The following is a 19,745-nucleotide window of genomic DNA, read 5'->3' as shown; positions in this document are numbered from 1 at the left end:
TGATGTAATATAAAAATATTTTTCTAGTGATGTCTTCCACCACCATTAGAAAAAAACATCAAATTCTATAACTAGTGGCTATTCAAAGGGTGACTACAAAGTTGCAATGTGTATGTAAAAATAAATAATTTAAAAATATTTATAGAAGCTACCCATCAGAGAGAAAGTGATAAAAAGAAAAGAGAAAGAAAAAATTACATGACTCTCTTGTGTGCTATAAAATGGGATTCTTGTCGCAAGAAAATCATTCTACCAATCCATTCCCAAGGTTAAAATAGTTCTATTAAAATATTTTACTTCAACCATGTGGAAAATGTAATGGCAACCATACAAGAAATGCAACTTGCAAACCATTCTTGTGCACACATAGAGCTCGTCAAACAAACATGACCCATGAAAAGTAAAATGTTTTGATGTTTTCTTTCTTTTTTATTAAACTAAATTTGTTCAAAATTTTGACTAAATTGGGAAACCCTAATTTGATCAAAATTTTGACCAAATAGGGAATTTTTTTTTAAAAAAAATTCATAGGCCAATATGGCCTTTGGTCAAAATTTAGGTTGAAAATTAGGAGGAAATGTACTAGTGAGGACATGGGAGCTACAATTAAAGAGGGAGTTTTACTTGTGTTTCTTTCTTTATTCTAATCGTCTTTTGTGGTAGATTAGAAGGCTTTAGTGTATGTGTATTGATTTTTTTTGGTTGGTCATAGTATGCTAGGTTCCAACCCTTTGCACATAAGCATGTCTGAGTCAACCAATTACCTAAATGCCTAAATCCTACCCCCTGACCTATCCAAGAATAAATGTTGAACCTTTGTCTAAAAAGCCGCTAGATACATCATCATCATTAATACCCTTTATAAGAGATCATTTGACCAAACCCTTCTCAAATGTATTGAATTGCAAGAAGATGAAACTTCCTTACACAAGGTACACAAAGGTATATGTGGGGGTCATTTCAATGGTTTAAGTCTAGCCAAGAAACTAGTAAGAGATGGATATTATTTGTCCACCATGGAATATGATTCATACAAATTTTCCAAAACATGTCATAAGTGCTAGATACATAGTAATTTGATCCATATTCCAACACAATAACTGTAGTTAGTCATATCTCCATCGCCCTTTGCATAGTGGACATTTGATCTCATTGGAGCTATTTATCCTCCTTCCTCTGACGGTCATAAGTTTATCATCATGAAAATTGAATACTTTACCAAGTGGGTTGAATCTATCCCTTTGACTCTTACCACTAGAATGAAGATTTCAAGGTTCATCCTAAACTATATCAGATGTCATTATGGAGCTCCCTTGGCTATTATTTCTAATCATGGTAGTTCATTCCAAAATAAGGACATTGATAAGCTCTATAAGAAGTACAATATCTACCATGGGTATTCCATTAAACATCCACAAGGAAATGGCCAAGCCATCTAATAAGACCATTATCAAGATCCTCCATAAGAATGTTAATGACTCTAGTCAAGATTGGCACCTACAACTAAATCCAACTCTTTGGGCCAATAGGACAAGTGTGTGTGCTCCCATTGGTACAACACCATACTCTCTAGTCTATGGAATAGAAGATATACTTCCTATTGAGATTGAAATTCCATCATTGAGAGTATCCTTACAAGATGTTATTGATGATGAAAACTATAGAATCTCTAGATTACATGAACTTCAAATTCTCTATGAGTAGAGATGAGCTGCTTTGATGCATATACAATCTTACCAAAACTGAATCAAAAAGTGGTGTAACAAGAAAGTTTGAGGTTTTCACTTTTAGGTTGGTGATATAGTCATAAAAATAAACTACAAGACTCAGGAGCATAGATAGAAACCAAGAAAATTTGAACCAAATTGGGAAGGACTCTATGTAGTCACTATGGCATTTGGGTTTGGAGTATATCATCTTGTGACTCCAGAGGATGAACCACTACCTGTGTCCATCAACAACATGAATCTTTGCAAGTACTATACTTGTTTCCATCTAAAAGTCCTAAAAAAAGAAGCAAACAAATAGCAAAATTTCATTAAAAATTTTTTTTTAAAAAAAAGTCTTGAAAAAATGGATGCATTGATGAAAACCTAGAAAACAGGAATCTTGGCATGAAAATTTGTCCAAAAGTGAAAACCTAGAAAACAAGAGCCATGTGTAATTAGTTGTTACTCCTCTATCTATCGGATTCCATCAAGCCTTTCCCCCTTGTCATCCCTTGATCACATCTTTCATAACACAAGACATAACTAGTTCTTGATCATGGACCATGAATTGGTTAATATCCATTATTATCTTATCCAAGCATCACCAATTTGTACATACTATATCTTTGACCTTTGTACATAGTTTGCATCTTGTTTGGGGGCATATTACCTATATAGTGCATGCATTTGAAATTTAATAAGGGGCATCTCCCCAAGAACATGTTATCCATTGGACTTAACACATACTAGATTGGAGATAATACTTGTGAATCCTTTATGATCATGAAAAGATCCTAAACATTCAAATGCAATCATAAAAAAAATCCTAAAAATTTAGATTCAACCCTGAACAAACCCATAAAAAACATAAAAGTTCCTGAAAAAACCCATAAAAATTATTAAAAATCGTGAACAAACCAATAAAAATCATAAAATGTCCTAAACAAACCCATAAACATCATAAAGTGTCTTGAAAAAATTGACAAAAATCAAAAAAATCCTCAAATAAACCCTAAAAATTATAAAATGTCCAAAATAAACTCTAAAAAAATCATAAAATGTCATGAAATAAGCCCCAAACATTGTAAAATGTTCTAAAGAAATGAGAAACACAAAAACATTAATTTCCTCAAAAATCCTATAAATCACAAAACCCACAACAAACTTGCAATAAACCCTATAAATAATCACTATGAATAATCACCCATTTTGTTTAAACACTTGCATTTTCACAAATTGAAACTCAAAACACTATGCTTCAATGAAAATCACACCCTAACCTACTAGCTAAGAAATGTGAACCAAAACTCAATCCAACTTGTCACTATCAACTAAACCAACACACAAACCTATCACATCACAAATCTAACTCAAATCTAAAGACACTAAAAAAGAAAATAATAATGGACAAGAATAGTTGTTGGCTCACACTATTTAGTGAGTAATTGATTTTTGCTTAGTTTTTCTTTGATCTTGTTCCTATGCCACTCAATGATATAAATTGATCTACAAGAGTGGCTAGGATGGTTCATGGTCATATTTTGTATTTTGTCTACTAAATGTACCTCTGAGATTCTAGGACATGTATATATGCCTCAAGAAGGAAAAGGTCATTTTTTGTCTACATCATGTTTGTTTATGCAAAAGGGTTGCATTTTCCCTCTGGTCATTTATGGTCATGATGCATTGCACCCCATTTTCCATATCAAAATAAAGTTCCTTTGACATATAGTGCACTTTATGAAAATAACATTCCTCACTTCATACTAACTGGTCTTCATCTTGTCTCCCCTATCTTCTAACATCCATCTCGTTCACCACCATCATGGTCTCCTACTCTAATACAAAAAAAAAGTCATCATCATGCATTCGTGCATATGTCAAAAGTCCAAAACCTAAATCAATACACATATACATAAACATGGAATTCACATCATTTTACATTTGATATATAAGCATTCATTTCATATCATTTCACATTTTCATCTACATCCATTTCATGAGAAAATCATTTGGCAAAAATAAAGATATCATTTCCTAAATCATAAGATTTGATAAACCAATACATGATGTCATCACATAAAGTCCACATAGAAAAGCATAAATGCATCCACATAAAGCATATAAACATGTGCATAATCCATCTCATATAGGCATCATAACATAGATACATCTGGAACGAGAGGGATGGGAACGGTGAGAGAGAGGGATGGAGCGGGCGAGAACTGCAATTCGAATCACGTTGTTTCAAATCTGGAGAAAGGCGGGAGACAGGAGAGCACGTCTGCAGGAGGGCATGCAGCAAGGCATGCAGCAAGCGCAGGGCAGGAAATGGAGGGGAAAGATGAGGATGCCTCAAAGGATGGGGACCCACGGGTTATGATGCCCCATCCAGGTGAGAAGATTCCCCCTCCCCCCCATGTGGGTAGTGGGCCGTCTGGGGCATGGGGACGCTGGTCGAATCTATTCGGGATAAAACCATCAGGTAAATCGTCTTTCCCAAAAGTCATTGACAAATCTGATAAGGAGAAAGGTATTTTTGCTCTGGAAATCCCTAGGGAAATTATTGACCACAATATCCTAAGCATGGCGAACACTCTGGTAGGAAAATTTGTAGGGCCAAGACCTAATATTGATGTAGTGAGGACTTTTACCAGGAGAAAATGGGACCTTAAAGGGCATGTAGAAGTGACTGTTATGGCCAAAGGCTTCATGTCTTTCGAGTTCTCTTGCTCGGAAGATTTTTCCCGTATACTATGTGCTGGGAACTGGTCTTTGGGTAGATCCAACCTAATATTGCAAAAATGGACATCCAACTTGGATTTGAACAATGATTTCCAATCTCAGGTTCCAGTTTGGTTAAGACTTCCGAAACTTCCTTTGGAATATTGGCATGAGGATGTCTTTGATGGCATAGCCAGGACCTTTGGAGAGCTCCTCTCCATTGACCCTGTCACAGCAGCTAAGAAAAGATTGAACTACGCAAGAATCTGTGTAGGAGTCATCGAAGGCCAGGACATGCCTCAAGTTTTAGAACTACAATCTCGTTTGGGAAACAGATCTCAAAAGATTGACTATGAAAGTATGCCTTTTGCTTGTTTCCATTGTAAGAAGGCTGGCCACAAGGCTGGATCATGCCCACTTTTCAAAGGGAAGAGTACGGTGGGAAAGGCTCATCCACAAGGGGGGATAAAAGATTCTCTAGATCCCAAAAAAGAATGGAGGAAAAAAGCATCACAAGTCAAGGCAAATGGAGAGGCAGAAGGAAAAACAAATACTGCTCCTAATGCGCCCCAAGAGGAATCAGGGCCTCCTCGGGCAACTGGAAATGTAGGAGGGGGAGAAGAGAAAGGAGTGAAAGACGATTCAACACCTCTCCCCAATGCGAAGGAATCTGAGAAGAAACCTGAGGAGACAGGTGAAAATATGACTCTTCCCCCTCTGGATTCTTAGGAGGATGACTTGAAACTATCCTTTGTCCCGAACTCCATGGAAGAACTAAAGGAGGGGGAACCCATGTCCCAGGACCCTAACTCGGTGTGTTGTCCCCCCCCTTCAACAGTAAACAGAATCATAGAGAGGCTATCTGAATCGACAATGGAAGATTTGGCGAGAATTGATGCTTGGCTGGACAAAGGACTAGAGGGAGAAGAGAATCCCTGGACAGAAGTCAGGAGCAGAAAGAAGAAGAATAGCAGGGACCCTTCTCCGGTATCTCCCCCTTCTACTAGAAGCATGGCCAAGGTTGATCTCGGCCACAAACCTAACCTAGTGGGAAGGAAAAACAAGAATGAAATCAGGAAAGAGGAAGCCAGAAGAAACATTAAGGATGGTACGCAGCACACCATCCAGGAAGCATGTTCAGTAGTTAAATCATGAAGATCTTATCTTGGAATATTCGTGGACTCAATGGAATCCACAAGCAAGAAGTTATTAGAAATATGATAAGGGACCAAAGGCCTGATGTGTTTCTAATCCAGGAAACTAAAATGAAGAAGGAAAGGATGGAAAATATTAAGTTCAACAATAGCATGAAGGGCATAGCCTCTAACTCTGAAGGAGCGTCTGGAGGACTGCTGTTACTTTTCAATGATAAGAATTTCAATATAGTAGCTGAGTATGACGAAGATAACATTCTTTTCTGCAAAGTTCAACATTTGCACACCAATGATTCCTGGTTTTTAGTGAATATTTATGCCCCCAATAATAAGAGAGATAGAAAAAACTTCTGGACCAAAGTTGGTAATATGGTGCAAGATTGTGACATTAAGAAAGGTATAATCATGGGAGACTTTAACACACCGCTAGAAGATAAAGAGAAAAAGGGAGGTATGCCCCCGGATTGGGAAAGTAAACAGGATCTTTCTAACTTCATAAATAATCTGGCCCTTATGGATGTAGAGCTTAAGGGCGGATCCTTTACCTGGTCAAACAAGAGAAAAGGCCATGATTGCATTCAGGTTAGGCTGGATAGAGCTCTTATATCTTTGGACTGGCTTCAATCCTTCAGCTGCAGACTATCTCTGCTTCCCAGAATTGGTTCGGACCACTCTTCCATTTCTCTTTTAGTTTCCCCTCTGGTACATAGGAGAAACCATCCTTTCAGGTTTGAGAAAATGTGGACCTCTCACCCTAACCTCCTGGATAATATCAAGAAATGGTGGGGGATAGAGGTGGAGGGCTCAGCCATGTTCAGAGTCACCAGAAAACTTAGCAATGTGAAGAGGATGATTAAAATTTGGAACAAGTCTGATTTTGGTCATATCTTCAATGAAAAGAAAGAGTTATTTGATAATCTAACTATTATCCAAGATTGCATTCAGAAGGAAGGTTACACTAAGACCAACAGGGTTTCGAAGCTCAAGACCCTGTCTGAAATTCATAACATTATTAATAAGGAAGAAAAATTTTGGAGGCAAAGATCGAGGATCACCTGGCTAAAGGAAGGAGATCGGAACACTAAGTTTTTTCACCTAACCACCCTCAAGCATCGTGCTAGTAACAGGATCTATGGTATCAAAAAGGGGCAGGAGCTGTTAACTAAAGAATCTGTCATCTTGGAAGAAGTTGTTTCCTTTTTCTCTAGCCTTCTCTCTGTGGACCCAATGCTTTCCAATTTGGACCAGGAGGATTTGTTACACTGTATCCCTCAGCTCATTCAACCTATCCATAATAAACAGCTCTGTGCTATTCCTAATGCTTCGGAAGTTAGAGAGGCTCTCTTTTCTCTGCCTGCTGACAAGGCTCCAGGCCCGGACGGTTTTCCCACTTTTTTCTTCCAAAGGTTCTGGCTGGTGATCATGGGAGAGGTTGTTCAGGCTGTCCAAGAATTCTTTGGAGCCAAATCTATTCTCAAGGAGCTAAACTCGACTTTTGTGGTTCTCATTCCTAAATCCCTTGGGGCGGACTCGTTGGACAACTTTAGACCTATTAGTCTGTGCAACTCACTCTACAAGATCATCTCTAAAGTTCTCACTTTAAGAATGCTCAAGATCTTGCCCATGATAATCTCGCAGCATCAATCGGGTTTTGTTCCAGGGAGACAAATTTTGGATTCTGTCCAGATGGTGCACGAAGTCATCCACTCTCTTGAGGCATCCAAACGGGAAGGTATGTTTCTCAAACTGGATCTTTCTAAAGCTTATGATAGGGTGGACTGGTCTCTCCTTGGGAAGGTCCTCTCGACTTTTGGCTTTGACAGTAAAGTTTGCAAAATTATCTCTCAATTGGTGTCCACCTCCTCCTTGGCTGTTCTGGTTAATGGAGTCCCTTCTAATTTTTTCAAACCTTCCAGAGGCCTCAGATAAGGAGACCCCCTTTCGCCCATTTTGTTCATCATTTTAGATGAATGCTTAGGAAGGATTATAGACTGTAGAAAGCGTGAGGCTTGTATCAAAGGGATCCTTCCCTCCTCTAATTGCGTTCCCTTCACTCATCAGCAATTTGTTGACGATACTATCTTGGGGGGGGAAGCTTCTGTCAATGAGGCCAGAGCCCTGAAGAAGATTCTTGATACTTTCTTCAGTGGGATGGGTCAGCTAATTAATTGGAACAAAAGTTCACTCTTTTTCATCAACACCTCTGAGGTTAGACAAAGAAAAATCGCCAGGATTCTGGGTTGTGGGGTAGGCTCTTTCCCCTCTACCTATCTTGGTCTCCCTTTGGGATCCTCACCCTCGGAGTCGTTTTGGAATGGTATTTTAGATAGATTCAATAGGAAGATGGATGGTTGGAAAGGGGTCTCTCTTAGTCAAGTGGGGAAATGCCTCTTAGTCAAATCTTCTCTTCAAAATCTGCCAATCTACGCCTTGAGCCTCTTTGGAATTCTGGGGAAAATAGCTGAAAGAATGGAGAAAATCTAGAGAGACTTCCTTTGGAATGGTAATGAAGGGAAGAAAAGATACCCTCTTGTTGCTTGGGAGAAGGTTTTCCTCCCTAAGAGGTACGGAGGTCTGGGCATTAGAAAGATCACCCACCTCAATAAGGCTCTCCTAGCTAAACAAATATGGCGGATCTTCAGTAGCACCGGTGAATGGAGGGACACCCTGGTAAACAAGTACCTTAGAAGACCCACTCTTCTTTTAACCCTTTTTAATGAAGATATCCCAAAAGGATCGAACATTTCGAATGGGATCATGAAAGCTAGGGACCTGGCTAAGGCCAGGATATCATGGAAATTGGGAAATGGGAAGGACATCCAGTTCTGGTTGGATAGATGGATTTCCCAAGATCCACTTATCAATAACCCTATTTTTGAGAGATGGATGCAAGCTTGTACTGATCAAATTGGGTCCAAAGTTTGTGATTATTGGAATGGCCAGGAATGGAGTGACCTATCCCTCATCTCTGAGGACTTGACTCCTATAATGCTTATGCTCAATTCCATGATTCCTATCAATTTGGGGGATGAGCTGGTCTGGAGGGATAATCCCAATGGAAGATACTCTGTTGCCTTAGGCTATAATTCCCTTTGGAGCTTAAAAGAGAAGGCCCCTTGGGCGGAGGCTTGGATTCTGGGTCTCACTCCAAAGATCAACATTTTTTACTGGCTGGCTCTTCAGAACAAAATCCTTACTCATGACAATCTCATGAAGCGAGGACATGTTATGCCCAGTAGATGTCCCTTGTGTAAGAATCAGGCTGAGACCAGAAATCACATTTTCATGTGACTATGCCAGGGAGGTGTGGAATGTCATCACACATGATAATGAAACCCTCTGGTGCAATCCGGATAATCTCATAGATTTTTTCCATCAGTGGAAAGGTCTTTGTAAGATTGCTGGTCGGCAAGATCACTCGGACTGGATTTTACCCCATTTTTGCTGGGGAATTTGGAAGGAAAGGAATAATAGAATATTTAGAGACAGAGAGGAGCCGGCTATAATCCTTGGCAGGAAGGTCTCAAAGAATATAAAGGAAAATCTCCAAGTGCTGAAGGAGGAAGAAGAAGAAGAAGGGGACAGAAAGATAGCTAAAGAAAAAGACAGGAACCTCAAAAGGCAGGATGCTAGCTGGCTTCTCCCCCCAGATGGTTGGTCAAAAGCCAACTTTGATGGGGCTTCTAAGGGTAACCCAGGCCCTTTAGGTTGCGGTGGAATCATAAGAAATAGCTATGGGGAGGGAATAGCTGCCTTTGCTTCCCCGCTGGGAATCCAGACTATTCATCTGGCTGAAGCAAGAGCTGCGAGTAAGGTGGTCAAGTTGGCTTTTGAAGCCGGGATTACTAAACTCTGGCTTGAGGGGGACTCCAAAAACATTATTAATACCATTAATGGTATTTCCCCTCCCTCGTGGATGATTGCGAACATAATTTCTGAGACTTGCGCCACTCTCACAAAGTTTGATAAGGTCCATGTCACTCATGTTTACAGAGAGGCAAACCCAGTCGCTGATTGGTTTGCTAATAAAGGGGTTAACGCCACCAATAATCTGACCTAGCATGCCGAAAAAGATTTTCTGGTGGAGGCAAAGTTTCTTATCGACCAAGATAAAATCTTGGGAAGGACGGCTCAAATCCAATGCAATTATGGATAAAATGGAAAAAATCAAGAGCAAGACAGGGCAGAAAGCCAAGGCGACTGGAACAGTTGGGAGACTCTGATGGAGAGGAGAGTAAAAAATATTGAGAACTACAATCACAACCTGGCAAGTCAAATATTCTCCCTCCTCGCTTCGATCAACGACAACATCCTCTCTCTCTTGGAAAATCTCAAAGACAGGAACCAGATGGAGGAAGATGATAAACAGAACAGAGACAAAGATAGGCTGGATGTGGATAAAGCGAAGGACAGCACTATGGAGCAAGATTTGACGAACACCCAGGATCATAAGGCAGAAGAGCAAAAAGAGTGCGCCGAAGCTGCCCAGACCATGCTCGAGATGGAGAAGTAGTCTGCTAGGTTGGGTCTCTGTCCTTTGGTTTTTGTTTCTCCTGGCTTTGGCTTTTTGTCTGGTCTCTATTTTTCTGGTTGGTTCTCTGGCCTTTTTAGTGGGCAGTTGTTTTGGGCTGGGCCTTTGGGCTTATTTTCAGCCGTAAGGCTTATGTTTTGGCTGGGCATTTTTTTGCTTCTTTTTAGCCTTTCTTGTTGTTAAACTTATGGGTTTCAGGACCCCTTAAAACCTGTTTACCCTATCAAAAACCTAGATACATCTCATAAATATCTTTAAAAGTATCAGACTACATGACCATGGTTTACATCAATAATAATAATTGCCTATAGTCATGAACCATAAAAGAGAATAACAAAAACAAAGGAAGCCCCTCTGCACATGAGCATGTTTGAGTCAAGTAGTATTGTCCCTAGCCTCATAACCCCTATCCAACCTTAAGGACAGCCCATCTCCTATCTATGGTGGCCCCATTGGTCCCATCACCCCTCCACTAATTTGTGTCATGTCACTATGAATGAAATCTCAATGTCTAATAGCTCGCTGCCCTCTACTCTGGTGGTACTATCATCTCATAATGATCCCTCCAATATTATGCTTCTACATATGCCACATCCATCATTATGGCCATCTCTCAAAATGATGGATCTCTCATACTGCTAACAAAGTCATGAGACTCCTGGACTACTCACTCTACCCTTTGCATCATTGTATCCCTCTCTATCATAGCCTAGTCCTATATATCTATCACAACATCCCTCTCTTCTCAAGCATGGTCTAACTAACTCTAGATCCCTCTAATCACCTCCATCAACTCTAACTCTAATTAGCTAGGCTCTATCTACACTGGTACTAGAATACACCATGTGCCATCCACTAGATCCTCCTCTATGTCCATCACTATAGCACCCACACCTCTATCCTCCTCCTCATCTTCCCCCTTGTTGTCATCCTCCCCACCTCCATCCTCCCCTTTATCTTCTTCATCATCATCATCTCCCTCATCATCATCATCTACATCCCTCTCATCATCATCATCCTCCCCCTCATCATCCTCTCCCTCCTCAACATTCCCCGCTCCTCCTCTCCACCTCCTCATCTCCCTCCTACTCACCCTCACCATCCACATCCTTATCATTATCCTCCTCCCCAAGCTACTCTACCCATAGTCTCATCCATGATACTAGCACTACTAGATCTATCAATAACCTTGGTCGATGCTGAGAAAACCATCTATCATATGTTTTCATGGTACCTACATTTGCCACATCTACCACTACTCCCCATAACCTAGGCTATAGCTCCTCCAACTACGCATACGTTGTTAATCTAAGATTGGTTTTGACATATGAGTGAATACATAGTCACATTTTTAAGGTGCATGCCAAGAAAGTAGTGTATGTTGAGCATAAGTTATCAGATAATGCATGTCAAGAGTAATATACAATACGTTTCAAGCACTAGTATGTGTTGAGTAGATAGTTATTGTCAAGTCACTCCAGTGATGAGAAAGATAATGCATGTCAAGTAATTCAGATGCCAAGTGAATAGTGGATGTAGGATCATTTAGAGGATGAGTTACAACATTGAAGATCTAGTGGATGTCGAGCATCAGAGGCTTCAAGTTCATAGTAAATAGTTTTGGACATAGTCTTTTGTAATGGCACAAACTCCTATGTAAACCATTTTTGGGCTGACTTGAGGATTTTTTTACAATTCTAGAAGATATATACAAAGGTATATTATGAATATCTATGTAGTACATGCAACCAATCAAATCGAGGGATGTTCTAAATGGAAAAATGGGTGAATCATAATTTTTGATTCCTACCTAATCTAAGGTCACCTAAATCTTTTTAAGGAACGAAAAACCCTAAAAGATTGTAAGTGTGAAGAAAGAGACTTGCATGCACAGACATACTATTCATGGTGATTAAGAAGATGTGAAAGGATTGTATTGCAAAATCACTTGGAGAGAACATATGAAAGTAGGAAAGAGGACAAATGTGATACATTTGATCAGGAGGATCAAGTATACACTCATAAATAGAAGATCTGGTCTCTAGCAGATTAGTGCTAACTGAAGGATCAAGGTTGACACATTCTAACAAGTGAATCAGTAAAATATCTTAATAGAGTAGCCCTAACATGTTTCAAGTTCTAGCATAGTTTTGTATAAATGTCTTAATTGACTGCTTACTTTTTTGTACATTAAATTCCTTTAACTAGCACACTTTTAGCACGGTGTTGAAATCCTTTAATAAGGTGAGACCTAATAGTCTTTGTAAGCCATTTATAGGGTAGACCTTTCATAGGGTAGATCATAGTTTATGATCAAACTTATTGTAACCTTAATTGGATATACTTTACAACTATAGTAGTGAAGATTTGTGAGTGTCATCCTCACCCCTATTTTACCTTCTCATTAGAGGGTTTTTGGGTAATCAAATATCTTGCATCATATATGTTTATTTTCTTTCATGTTATGGATGAATATATTTAACTAGCTATTTCAATTACATGCAAATTGTGAGATGGATGTGTGGTGAATCTTTTTATAGTTAAAGTGTAGAAGGCCTCATTTAGCCCCCCTACCCTTCTCTCAGAGTTTACTTTCTCATTGTTAATTCTAACAATTGGTATCAGAGCATTGATTCTCTAGAAAGGAAAGCTTTGTAGCTTTGAGGAAAGATCTTGAAGATGGAATTTTACAACTTGGGAAAGGTTATTGATAACCAAAAGATTAAAATTCAGCTTGCTCTACATCAATTGAATGAAGCAAGAGATGAGTTCAAGCACTCATTAAAGAGAAGGAAAGAGGTAGCTATTGAGGAAAATGACACACATTACCAAGAGGAAGACACTATTTAATTATTTTTAGATGGAAACTCAACTAAATTTGATGCAAAGATTGTTGATTTGATTTAAAAGAATGGTGCCCTAAATGAAGAGGTCAAAAATATTAAGATAGAACAAGAAGTCCAATCAATATTGCTATGTGAGGTGACTGAGAAGAAAATGAAACTTGAGGAAGAAAAAGTCATGATTGAATATGAGAAAAGGATACTAACCAATAGACTGGAAGAGAAGACATACAAAATAAAAAGGATTGCTAGCATGCAACTAGAAATAATGAATCAAGTGATGATTGCCAATCATGAATTGAATGGAAAATATATTGAGATCACAACCATGAAGTTACAAAATAAAAAACTGAGGAATGATCTAAGAAGAGAAAAATATTTTTCTAAAAGTTTCAACAAACCTAGTGAAGCCATCAAGTAAATTGAGAAAATGATGAGATCCCTTAGATCTAATGATGATACTATTGGATTAGGATAAACTAATACTAAAGGAGGAGAATCATCTAAGAGTGGTGAAAAAAGAAACAAAAAAGGTAAGAACTACAAACCAATTTATCATAATTGTGGAAAGCTAGGTCATACAACAAATGCTTATAGAAGAAATAATGCAAATCAAAACCCAAAGAAGAAATTCGTGGGTAACTGTTATAAGTGAAACAAGAAAGGACATAAGACACATTGTAATGCCCCACCCAAAGATCCTTAGAACATAAGGATAAAACATGCACTAAATAATTTTTTCTTTAGATAAGTTACTTAACAAGAACATAAAGTAACAAAGTGAAATAGTGAAACACTAGGACAAGGTGATGAGGAGAGGGAACATGACAAGACTCACATGTTCATCTACACTAGCAAAAGCCTTCCAACTACTTCTAAAGATCTCCAAGCTCAAACTACAATACTCAAACCAAAATCATGCAAATCATGAGAAAATACCAAAGGGATATTCTCATTCAATCCCAAGGTAAAAGCTCCTAACATTTGTAGACATACAAGTCCATATCTACTAGACATATCATAATCACAATTCACAAGTAGATACCAACAACGGTCAAATAGAAGATGAGGGCCCAAAGTTACCACCACTCATCTACTAAACACCATGCTGATAGATAGATGTTGAATCCTAAAATTTGACTTAGCTTGAAATCTTGAAACCGTAAAAATTGGCTAAGTTTGAATTTCTAAAGCCTTGAAATTTCCTAAAATCTACATCTTATCTCGAAGAGGGCTAGAACCTATCTCAAATAAATCATCATATATATTAAAATATATCTTAATTATAAGAAATTACTTATACTAAAATTATATATTTTAAACCCCATAGAAACATCTATTGAACTAGGAAGGAGTGCAACCCTAAAGGGTACTCAAGACACCAAGCAACTCTCAACCCAAAAGTCCAGAGATACCTGCTATTTGCCCAAGTAGGTTTTTGCAAGAAAATTAGGTGACATTTTTATATAGCTAGGAGATATTTCTCACTATAGCCAGTTGATACTTTTTTCCAAGGAGATACTTTTGACTATATCTAGGATATACTTCTTAGTATGGTTAGGCGATAGTTCTCAGTATGGCCATGTGATACTTCACTAGTATCGTACAATATATCGCACTACTATGGTGCAATGCTTTCTAGTATTGTATGAGCTTTCTCCTTAAGGAATAAGATACTCTTCTAGTATCACCCAATGCTAAACTACTATCACCCAAGATTGAAAAGAAAAATTTTAACCAATAATCAGAAGGGTAAAGGAGTAAGAACCTCCACACCAAGGAGTACTATATCCACTATAACCAATGCTTGGACACTCGAGCACATGAAATATAAAACATCATGCAACATGAAGAAGAATACAACCTTCCATCTAATGAATAACAACATATGAAGGACCATGTCGAAAGAAACATTGCAATGTACATACATGGCTCATAAACCAAACATCATATGAAGGGAAACATAAACAATAAGGCACCTACAAAACTAAAATTTGTGCACGGTTACTCCCAAACATAATAGCATCATGAGACCTTGAAGGCCCTAGCAATCCCTTGTGCATAACATCCCAAACTACCAATTAGATAGTTAGAGTTGTCATATAAGGATGTCACTACTAAAGTGTAAAAACATCATAAGAAAAAGAAATCTAACATGTTAATCTAATAAGCAATAGATACTCTAATTAAGAAAATAACATCATCTAATCATATGCTAAACATCATAACATGAGAATGCATCAAATAAAATAACATCATCTAAACATGATATCCAAGCATTCCAATGAAAGCATAAATCACAAGAAAGCATACTTCAGAACCCAAAGTATCAAGTGAAAATATCCAAAAATGGTCACACTGGGATAGTAGACCATCTCTATACACCACTCCCAAGCAGTGGTAAAGATAGCTATGCCTCCTAACCATGTGAAACCTATAGGCCCACTCTCATCTTGCTAATGGAGATAATGATCCAGCCAAAAACACACTCAAAGAAACCATCCATGGCTAACACTCACACCAGACAGTAAATATGACTACAACCAAGATCATGAGAAAATGCAAGTACTATAGGTCCTAGTCAGACACTCAATGGGCTACTATGTAGGGGCTGAAATCATGGAGAGTTGCTTGGTATCAAAAATCCCAAGCTAGTACTGATAGCTCTCCACTTCCCAATGAAAGGATCACATCCTTTATCCTTTTTATTATCTTAAGTTTTATTACCACTCACACATTTTATTTAGTTATCACTTGATTAAAATTTTTGCATGCCAACCCTTAGGAAATAGTGATTGGGCTACATAAATAGAAGACCCCTCCATATGCTACACTACCCTACCCATGCTCATCTAATGACAAGTTCCCATAGGCATGCATATTCCCAACCTAATCCCAAATGATCATACTTCTAGAAAACCATGGAAGATCAAACCTTGCAAGTCACTCGAAAAATGCATGTGCACATGATCTGTGTGTGGCACACCACCATCATGAAAATCATATCACAAGGACTAGATGAGATACAAGAAAAATATCACTCAACCAAAAACAAACTTGGCATGATGGATTCTACACAAATCTCAAGAGTAATAATAATATATATCATGAACTTACTCAACCAACCTCAATTTAGGAGGATGGATTCTACATAAATTCCAATGATGCAAAAAAAACAAACATCATGAACTCACTCAACTAGCCTCAATCTTGGATTATGGATTCTACATGAATCCTAGTGTCCATGAAAATAATAACAAGAGTCCAAAAGAAACAATAACACTAGGTAAAAAATCACTCAATCAAAGACAAAGTTAGAAGTATGGATATGGCACACATCCCAATGCAATATACAAGTGCAACAATGATCTAACTTTCATCCCAATGGATGATCCAAGTCCACGACCAACATCATGCAAAGAAAACTTGAGAAAATAGGGTGGCATGTAAAACAAGGTAAAAACCCCAAAACTCAAAAACTTTGAAAATAAAACCCATTTGGTCTTAGGGCTCAAAAGCCATAAAAATCTAATAAAATATGGGTTTGGAGTCTCTATGTAAAAATAGCCAGCGTAACCATGCAAAACCCCAAACCCTCATCCCAAAAAATAGGGAAATGCTCATACCCAACCAACTAGGTAGAGCTAGCATACAAAAATGGAGGTGAACACTAGTTCCCATCCTCCTAAAAAATGACTATAAAAAATAGAAGTAGAAATAGAGCCAAAATAATAAAATGGGAGAACTTCATCTCACAACCAAAAGGGGCAAAATAAGAATATGGACCATAAAATAAAAATCCCACCAAAGTAGCCAAAAATCACAACAATCCAAGCTCTCCTCAAGATGGATCCAATGAGACCAATCTCTTGACAATCCCACACTTGTAGCTTCCACAATGAATAGAAAAATAACTCCTCATGAAGAGGATTTTGGGTTTTACTCTCAAAATTTCTAATTCAAAAGTAAGAAGTGAGGAATTAAATTCTTTTTTCAATACCTATTCACTATTCGAGTGAATAATCAATTAGGGTAGATAACTAATCAACCTAGTTAAACCTCAAATTGACCCAAATGAAAATATTCTATTCCAAGTATTTGGAATTCATCTATGGAAAAGCTACCAAAAATTTAAAAATATTAAAATATAGCCTAAAAACCCAAAATCGCAAAGATTTCCTTAACAAATTTCGTGACAATGCAAACCTCTAAATTCATAGATATGTTCACAGGTCTAATCACATAATCCAAATAAGTCCAAATTTATCAAATCACTAGAAGGTTTAATTTAAACATTTAAATAAGATGCATCAACCATATAGGGATTACATTGGTAAATATGAACAACCAAATCACTAACTCCATATGCCATTGCCATGGATATAAATCCTACACACTAAAATACATGATCAAGTGCAATTGCATATAATAACTTATCCAAAGCAATAAATGCATTAAATCACCTAATTTAACCATTTATTCAATTATATTGAAATAATCTATTTACATCACTCATGTTTTCATATAACATAATGAAGCAAGAATGAAGTAAATAATCATAGCATTAAATCCATCTCATAACATAATCAGAGATAGGTCTAGAAACCAGTTAATTAGATATCATCATAAAACACACTGTCATCTCAAAATGGCATCATCATGAAAATATGATCAACTAAATAGCATAGTAGTCTAACATCTATGATACTGAAATTAAGTATAATATATGATCCTTAGGTCATCTCAAACGTAAAGCATAACCTAAGTAACAAATATCTCTTGTATCAAATATACCAAGGTAAATATCTACAGCATATAACCAATGAATCCAATGTGGACAATCCATTTCTAATTATTTAAAAATTAAATAACAGTTGTTTAAAAAACATGAAAAGGAACTTATAATACATAAGCAAACATAGTCATAAACATGACTAACCACTGCTATAGGAACCTAGTCTAGTGTAGCAAAGTAATAGTACACAATGCAATCTTTGTACACATCTTAGGGTAATCATGGAACAAACATCACAGTACCACATCAATCTTGGCAACCACTGGCACAAACCTCATTGAACCATCTAACACATCATAGTCTCATAAGTCAACCATAAGCATAATCATAGCAATTGATATAGTAACATAAATCCAATAACCTCAAGGGTGTAGACCACTCATGGTCCCAATCACGATGTCATCAAAAAAAAAGATCAATAAGGTTTCATCCATCAGGATGACTTACATAAATAAAATGAGAGATGTACTACACACATGAGTGCAAGACCAAGAATACAATCTCACAAAGATTTTAAGGTTACTACTACAATTGTATGAACATATAGGATATGCATGCAGATCTAATGCCAAATGGACATCAAATAAGAAGACAGAGGTACAACCTAATCAAAAATCCTACAATTGGGATTAAAATACAAGGTATAGTTGTCACTACTTTCAAGAGTATGGACATGTTGCTGAAATTTTCATTAGAACAAATTTCAAAAGTGATTGCAATGGATGGTTATGTCAAACTACATGCTTTAGTTGTTTGAAGACTAGTCACATTTGCAAAAACTATCCAACAAAGTTAAAAGCACCAAGTAGTGAATTCAACAAAGGTAGAGAGAAGGTTGATGTTGAGAAAGTCAAAGTGAAAATTAACAAGACATGGAAGAAAAAGGAAGATTGCAACACATCAAGTTTAGATTAGGTCACTTCATCCAATGGATTAGGTGATCACATCACTTCCAACTAGACAATCAAAAGGTATATGGGACTGACATTTTCATTGATATATTCTACATTAGTTCCAAGAATCTAAGTTTTGAAAAGATTTCATATGCATGAATTAAGATTCAATGTATTGGTTAGAACCTAGAATAAATCTATAAGTTTTGTTAGTTTTCATGTTGATGCCGAGCATGAAAAGTTACATAGTTATTGTTGATTGTAAATGAAATTTTAGTTGATGTCAAGCTATTAAAAGTTATAGTATTGGTTGAGCTTCTTGTGGTTACCAAGAATAGTGTAAATAATGTGTAAGATGAGTGAGTTAAAATTGCTATGATAGTTGAATTACCATTGTGTAAGCACTAAGCATTTATTGGAAAGTTTTAAGGGTTATATGGTCAATTTTTAGCTCATTTCCATTCATTCAAGATCAAAGAGAGTACAAAGAGAATAAGGTGAACTAGGGAGAAATATTCAAGAATTTTTGAACTAGATTCAACTACTACTCATCACCAATCATCAAATTCATAAGGTATTTATCATGTGCCGAGCTACGTTGTCTGAATTATTGCAAACACTATTTATTTCAGATGGTGTCTAACTCTTCTACTATTGTTAACAAGGAAGGAAAAGAGGTTTTAAATATTCAATTAATAAGTAATGAGAACAAACCACCATCCTTATAATCTATTCTTGAGATAACATACAAAGGAGATCTATCTAGTGCATTATCTATGATACCACCACAAACTTTGATGATACAGGATGTTAGATGTTGCTACACTTGTAATGTTGGAAGTATTGTAAACATGGAAATTAGAGATTTGTATAGCCAACTATGTATTGGTGGAGTATTGGAGTGGGAGAACAAAATTTTTGAGAGAAAAGGGTTAACCCATGCCCTAGATTTTCCAGATATATTAAAAATGGAGTGGATTAAGATAATCCTTAGAAGAATAGATGATCACTCTATATGGTTGGAAAATGGCCCTACCAAGATCACCAAAAGGATAATTCAATGATTAATATGGCATCATACCCTAGATAGACCCAA

Source organism: Cupressus sempervirens, chromosome 11 (assembly GCF_028749045.1).
Source record: "Cupressus sempervirens isolate cs-2001-9-10 chromosome 11, ASM2874904v1, whole genome shotgun sequence".
Lineage (NCBI taxonomy): Eukaryota > Viridiplantae > Streptophyta > Pinopsida > Cupressales > Cupressaceae > Cupressus > Cupressus sempervirens.
Note: the sequence above shows the minus strand (reverse complement) of the source record.